The 6,155-nt window shown below is 49.4% G+C and overlaps 1 pseudogene; it reads left to right on the top strand.

Moving 5' to 3' along the window:
* The first annotated feature begins 289 nt into the window (after positions 1-289).
* On the top strand, positions 290-1,549 carry LOC123461663 (annotated as a pseudogene).
* The last annotated feature ends 4,606 nt before the right edge of the window (positions 1,550-6,155 follow it).

Here is a 6,155-nt window from a genome sequence, read left to right as displayed (position 1 = left end):
GGCTCGGTTCCCCAGGTCCCACGTTAGCCAGATGCACAGGGGGCGCACGCGTCTGGAGTTCGTCTGCAGTGGCTGGAGGCCCTGGCGTGCCCATTCTCTCTCTCTCCCTCTATCTGTCTTTCTCTCTGTCTGTCGCTCTCAAATAAATAAATTAAAAATTTTAGAGAGCCGAGAATGGGAGCCGAGCGCAGGGTCTGAACCGTACACCGATCTCCTCTCCACGCTCTCTCTCCACCTCGCTCTCGCCGCCTGCCCACCTTCCTTCCCACCGGCCCGCGGCCACCCAGAACGCCTTCCACCATGGCCACCTCAGCAAGTTCCAACTTGAACAAAAGCATCAAGCAGATGTACATGGCCCTGCCTCAAGGCGAGAAAGTCCAAGCCATGTATGTCTGGATCGATGGTACCAGAGAAGGGCTGCGCTGCAAGACCCGCACCCTGGACTGTGAGCCCAAGTGTGTAGAAGAGTTGCTGGAATGGAATTTTGATGGCTCTAGCACTTTCCAGTCTGAAGGCTCCAACAGTGACATGTACCTCCTCCCAGTTGCCATGTTCCGTGACCCTTTCCGCAAGGATCCCAACAAGCTGGTGTTCTGTGAAGTTTTCAAGTATAATCAGAAGCCTGCCGAAACCAATTTAAGGCACACCTGTAAGTGGATCATGGACATGGTCAGCAACCAGCACCCCTGGTTTGGAATGGAGCAGGAATACACTGTCATGGGGACGGATGGGCACCCCTTTGGTTGGCCTTCCAATGGCTTCCCTGGGCCCCAAGGCCCGTATTACTGTGGCATGGGAGCTGACAAAGCCTATGGCAGAGACATCGTGGAGGCTCACTACCGGGCCTGCTTGTATGCTGGAGTCAAGATCACGGGAACAAATGCCGAGGTCATGCCTGCCCAGTGGGAATTCCAAATTGGACCCTGTGAAGGAATCCGCATGGGAGATCACCTGTGGGTGGCCCGCTTTATCACATCATGTATGTGAAGACTTTGGCGTGATAGCAACCTTTGACCCTAAGCCCATTCCTGGGAACTGGAACGGCGCAGGCTGCCACACCGACTTCAGCACGAAGGCCATGCGGGAGGAGAAAGGCCTGAAGTACATGGAGGAGGCCATTGAGAAACTCAGCAAGCGGCACCAGTACCACATCCGTGCCTACGATCCCAAGGGAGGCCTGGACAATGCCCGGCGCCTGACTGGCTTCCATGAGACCTCCAACATCAACGACTTTTCCGCCGGTGTTGCCAACCGCAGTGCCAGCATCCACATTCCCCGGTCTGTCGGCCAGGAGAAGAGGGGTTATTTCGAAGACCGGCGCCCTTCTGCCAACCGCGACCCCTTTGCAGTGACAGAGGCCATCATCCGTACGTGTCTTCTCAACGAGACTGGCGACGAGCCCTTCCAGTACAAAAACTAAGGGGACGATGCTTCCAGCGACTGAGCCCTTCCCAGCTCTTCATCCCACTGCAACTCTCCCTCTCCCTGGTGTCTTAATTATCCTCATTACTCAAAAGTGGGATTTCAAGGTCTTTTTATTCCTCATGCCCAGTGACCCTTGCTTTCCTTGGTCAGCATAGAGGGGTCAAGTTCTTAATCTCCCATGTACCCGGCCCCCATTTTCTTCCTTTCTAATGTGTGGGTGGGCGCAGGGAAAGGTGGTGACTGCTTCTCTCTGGAGGTGTGCTTGTTCGGTAGATGTCACCTCCACACAAAGCAGCGTGTGAAGGAGGGGAGAACTTCCTCTAAAGGACAGCTGGAAGGGCAGGCTGACTACTTAGGATGGCATGTCTCCTTCAGTTCTTAAGATTAAACCAACTCTCACTAGTGGAGGTTAGGAGAAGAGCAAGAACTGGGGGTTAGTTTACCTCTTGTGTTTCTCTTGCTTGAGCCACCCACACCCTTCACAAACAGCAGCTCAGCGACAACAGATGGCTGTCCTACCTTAAGAGAAGAAAAGTTCTTTACTGCTTGGTCCTCCATTGATAACACAAAGCAAAAGTAGTATTTTTATATTTAAATGTAAAAACAAAAAAATTATATAAGGGTTGTGGATATGTGTGTTTTTCTAAAGAAAACAAACATCCTGGTCACTGGGTGCCAAATGTGAGGTAAATTATTTGGTTCAAGGGTCCCCTTTGTAAGTAAAGGAAGTAGCAGTGGGGAGCACAGTACTAGAAAAATTGGTTATTTGGGACTGTTCCTCATTTTACCAGGATTTCCCTGCCCATTTTTTGCAGGCGATGGTACACATTAGTTGCAGTCTCTGAGCCCCGTGTCTAACTCTAGAAGACACACACGCACTTGTCCACACGTGGGTTTAGAAGTATGAGTTGGCTGGTCAACTTTGTTACTGACAAGGGGGTGTTGGGGTTATTTTTTGGTGGGATTTTAGCATGTCACTAAAGCAGGCCTTTTGATATATTAATTTTTTTAAAGCAAAACAAGTTTTAGATTTTAATCAGATTTGTAGGGTTTCTAAGTCTAGTTTTACAGAATTGCCTGTTTGCTTCAACTGTCTTTCCATTTGCTTCTTGGTGGAGCTGGGGACAGACCTGGAGTTAAAACACTTGTAATTTTGTATCCTAGTGTCTTGTTCTCCCAGCAAAATGTTCTTGTTTGTTAAAATTCCTAGGGAGTAGTCTTTCCTATCATAATAAACACGCGCCGCCCTGTCAAAAAAAAAAAATTTTTAAATAAATAAGTAATAAAAACAAGAACAAATGCAACAGTAGAACTTAAAAGATTTGGTGAGTTAAGGTCTACAAAGTGCTGAGGCCTGTCAAAGAGCTAGCACACAGGAAATAAGAACTGTGACAATATAATAATTATTACTGCCATGGGTGCTTGTTTGCTGCTGTTGCGTCCACTGGACTACAAATCCCAGCATAGCAACCGGGCCTCACGTCCACTGCTGAGCTTGCTTCCACACTGTGATTCCCTTGGGGTGTTGTGCTCAGTAAACGCTGCAGATAAACCCGTGACACTGGCATAGTCAAAGACACACTGACGCCGGGCATGGTGGCGCATGCCTTTAATGCCAGCACTCGGGAGGCAGAGGTAGGAGGATCGCCGTGAGTTTGAGGCCACCCTGAGACTCCATAGTGAATTCCAGGTCAGCCTGGACTAAAGTGAGACCCTACCTTGGGAAAACAAAACAAAACAAACAAAAAACCCAAGAAACAAAAAAAAAAAAACAAAGCAAAGACACACTGACATTCCCAGGCCCAAACGTTCCATTTTTCTTTAAGTCACTCTGGCTCAGTTCGATGTCTTCTCTCAGGAATAATTTATTTGGTTGAAGCATATTCTTCTTTGCCCTCTTGTGCATGGCAGGGGCATCCTCGTGGCCAGGGGTGGAGCAAAGGAGGGAGGGCGCAGAGCACTTCCTTCCCTTGGTCGTCACAAAGCCTTGGTCACGGTAGTGCTCTTTGGGGAGCGCTGGGGTTGTGGGGACACTTTGTCTTGCCCTCGCTTGATGTCCTGGGTGTCTGAAAAAGGCCTGTCTCTCTTGGGGTCCACTCCCACACAGTCTGGTGCTCCAGGATGAGCAGGGCAGGGTCTTGAGCAGGCTTGGAGGGGTTTGGGGGAGTGGTTTCATGTCCTGTCTTCCTGAGGGACAAGGGGAGAAGGAGTTGGCTGGCCATGGTATCCCCATGTGGGGTGCACCAGGAGGGGTTGGTTCCACCTTCTAGAAGCGGTGAGCTAGGCTTTGGGTCCTTCCGCCCACTTCGTGGTGGGTGCACCACAGGACCTTTCGGAAGCCCCATCTGCATGTCAGGTGGAGACGGGACCTCTCCAGCCCCCAGCCCAGCCTCTGGGCTAAGTTGTGAAGACGTAGGTGCTGCTGGCCTGCGTCCAGCATCCTCGTTACTAATGGGGCCACAGCCTCATTTTTCTGGTTTATGTTTCGTTTTCTTGGCACTTTAATAATGATCCATAAAGCTGTCTCCTGGACGTAGAGTCGGAAGCCCTGTGGCTCTGGGGACCATTCTGATTTCACAGATTTTTGAAGCCCCTGGGAGACTAGCCTCTCTCCTGGCTGGCCAGCAGTTACACATGCTCCTTTTTTTTTAATTTTTTTAAATTATTTATTTATTTAAGAGTGACAGACAGACAGAGAAAAAGGCAGATAGAGAGAATGGGCGCGCCAGGGCCTCCAGCCACTGCAACCGAACTCCAGACGCGTGCGCCCCCTTGTGCATCTGGCTAACGTGGGACCTGGGGAACCGAGCCTCAAACCGGGGTCCTTAGGCTTCACAGGCAAGTGCTTAACCTCTAAGCCATCTCTCCAGCCCTACACATGCTTCTTTGAGTCTCATTACCCTGCCCCTCCCATCGCTAGTCTCTCTAGATCTTTGGTGATTCCCTTGTAAGTTTTGAGGTTGTGTCTGTGTTGGTGGCTGCCATTTTGTCTTCTCTCTTTCTCTCTCTTTTTTGTATTTTAAAAAAGTAGGGGATAGAGAGATGGCTTATTGGTTAACGTGCTTGCCTGCGAAGCACCTAGATTTGATTCCCCAGTACCCACATAAGATGGGTGCATAAGGTGGCATATGCATCTGGAGTTTGTTTGCAGGGGTTAGAGGCCCTGGTGTGCCCATTCTCTCTCTCTCTCTTTCTCTCAAATAAATAAATACATAAAATATTTAAAAAACAACATTATTTATTTACAAGGAGAAAGAGAGAGCAAGGGAGGGAGGGAGAGAGAGAGAGAGAAGGAAGGGGAATGGGCACACCAGGGCCTCCTGCCACTGCAGATGAACTCCAGTCACAGACACCACTGTACACATCTGGCTTTACGTGGGTACTGGGGAATCAAACCTGGACCATCAGGCTTTGCAAACAAGTCCTTTAACCACTGAGCCAACTATCCAGCCCTCTTTTTTCTATGTGGCATGCATGTGTGTGCATATACCTGTTCACGCTGCATAGGTGCATGTGTGTGGAGAGGCCAGAAGTTGACATCAGGTATCTTCCTTGATCGCTCTCCACCCTATTACAGAGGTAGGGTCTCTTTCGTGAGCCCAGGTTCACCAATTCAGACAGTTTAGCTATCCAGCTTGCCTCGGGGAGCCCCTGCCTCCATTTCACAAGTGCTGGGATTAAGGGTGGGCCGCCATGCCTGCTCGGGTTGGCATGGGTGCTGGGGATCGGAATTCAGCTTCTCGTGCTTGCTGGAAAGCACTTTACTAACGGAGCCATCTCCCCAATTCCCTCTTAAATCTTTTTTTATTATTGACAACTCCATAATTATAGACAATAGACCATGATAATTCCTGACCCCCCACTTTCCTCTTCAGAGCTCCACTCTGCATCATATCCCCTCCCCCTCTAATCAGTCTCTCTTTTATTTTGATGTCATCATCTTTTCCTCCTATTATGATGGTCTTGTGTAGGGAGTGTCAGGCACTGTGAGGTCATGGATATCCAGGCCATTTTGTGTCTGGGGAGCATGTTGTAAGGAGTCCTACCCTTCCTTTGGCTCTTACATTCTTTCTGCCACCTCTTCTGTAATGGACCCTGAACCTTGAAAGGTGTGATAGAAATGTTTCAGGGCTGAGCACTCCTCTGTCTCTTCCTCTCAGCACCATGGTGCCTTTTGAGTCATCCCAGTGGTCACCGCCATCTGAAGAGAAGTTTCTCTAACCAAAAGGGTAGGATTAATAAATGGGTATGAACATTAAGAGAAGTGCTTACTGGGCAGTTTGGTGAGCATAATATATGCATTTAGCCAGACAGCAGCTGCTGTTACACCCCTAGGGCTCATGACCTCGCCCATCATAGGCTTCTGACTAGGTTTTCAGTATCAGGCGTGCACTCCCTTCCATGGGGTGAGGGAGACAGAGGGCACACTAGGACTTCCAGCACTGCAAATGCACTGCAGACGCATGTGCCACTTTAATCTGGCCTTACATGGGTATTGGGGAATCGAACCCGGGTTGTTAGGCTCTGCAGGCAAGCACTCAGCCACTTTGCCATCTCTCCAGCTCTCTTTTTTTCTATTTCATTTTTTAAAATATATTTTATTTATTTATGAGAGAGAGAATGGGTGTGCCAGGGCCTCTACTCACTGTAAATGAACTCCAGACACATGTGCCACCTTGTGCCTCTGGCTTATGTGGGTCTTGGGGCCTCAAGCTGAGGTCCTTTGGCTT

Source organism: Jaculus jaculus, chromosome 6 (genome assembly GCF_020740685.1).
Source record: "Jaculus jaculus isolate mJacJac1 chromosome 6, mJacJac1.mat.Y.cur, whole genome shotgun sequence".
NCBI classification, from domain to species: domain Eukaryota; kingdom Metazoa; phylum Chordata; class Mammalia; order Rodentia; family Dipodidae; genus Jaculus; species Jaculus jaculus.
This window is presented reverse-complemented; position numbering and strand designations above follow the sequence as displayed.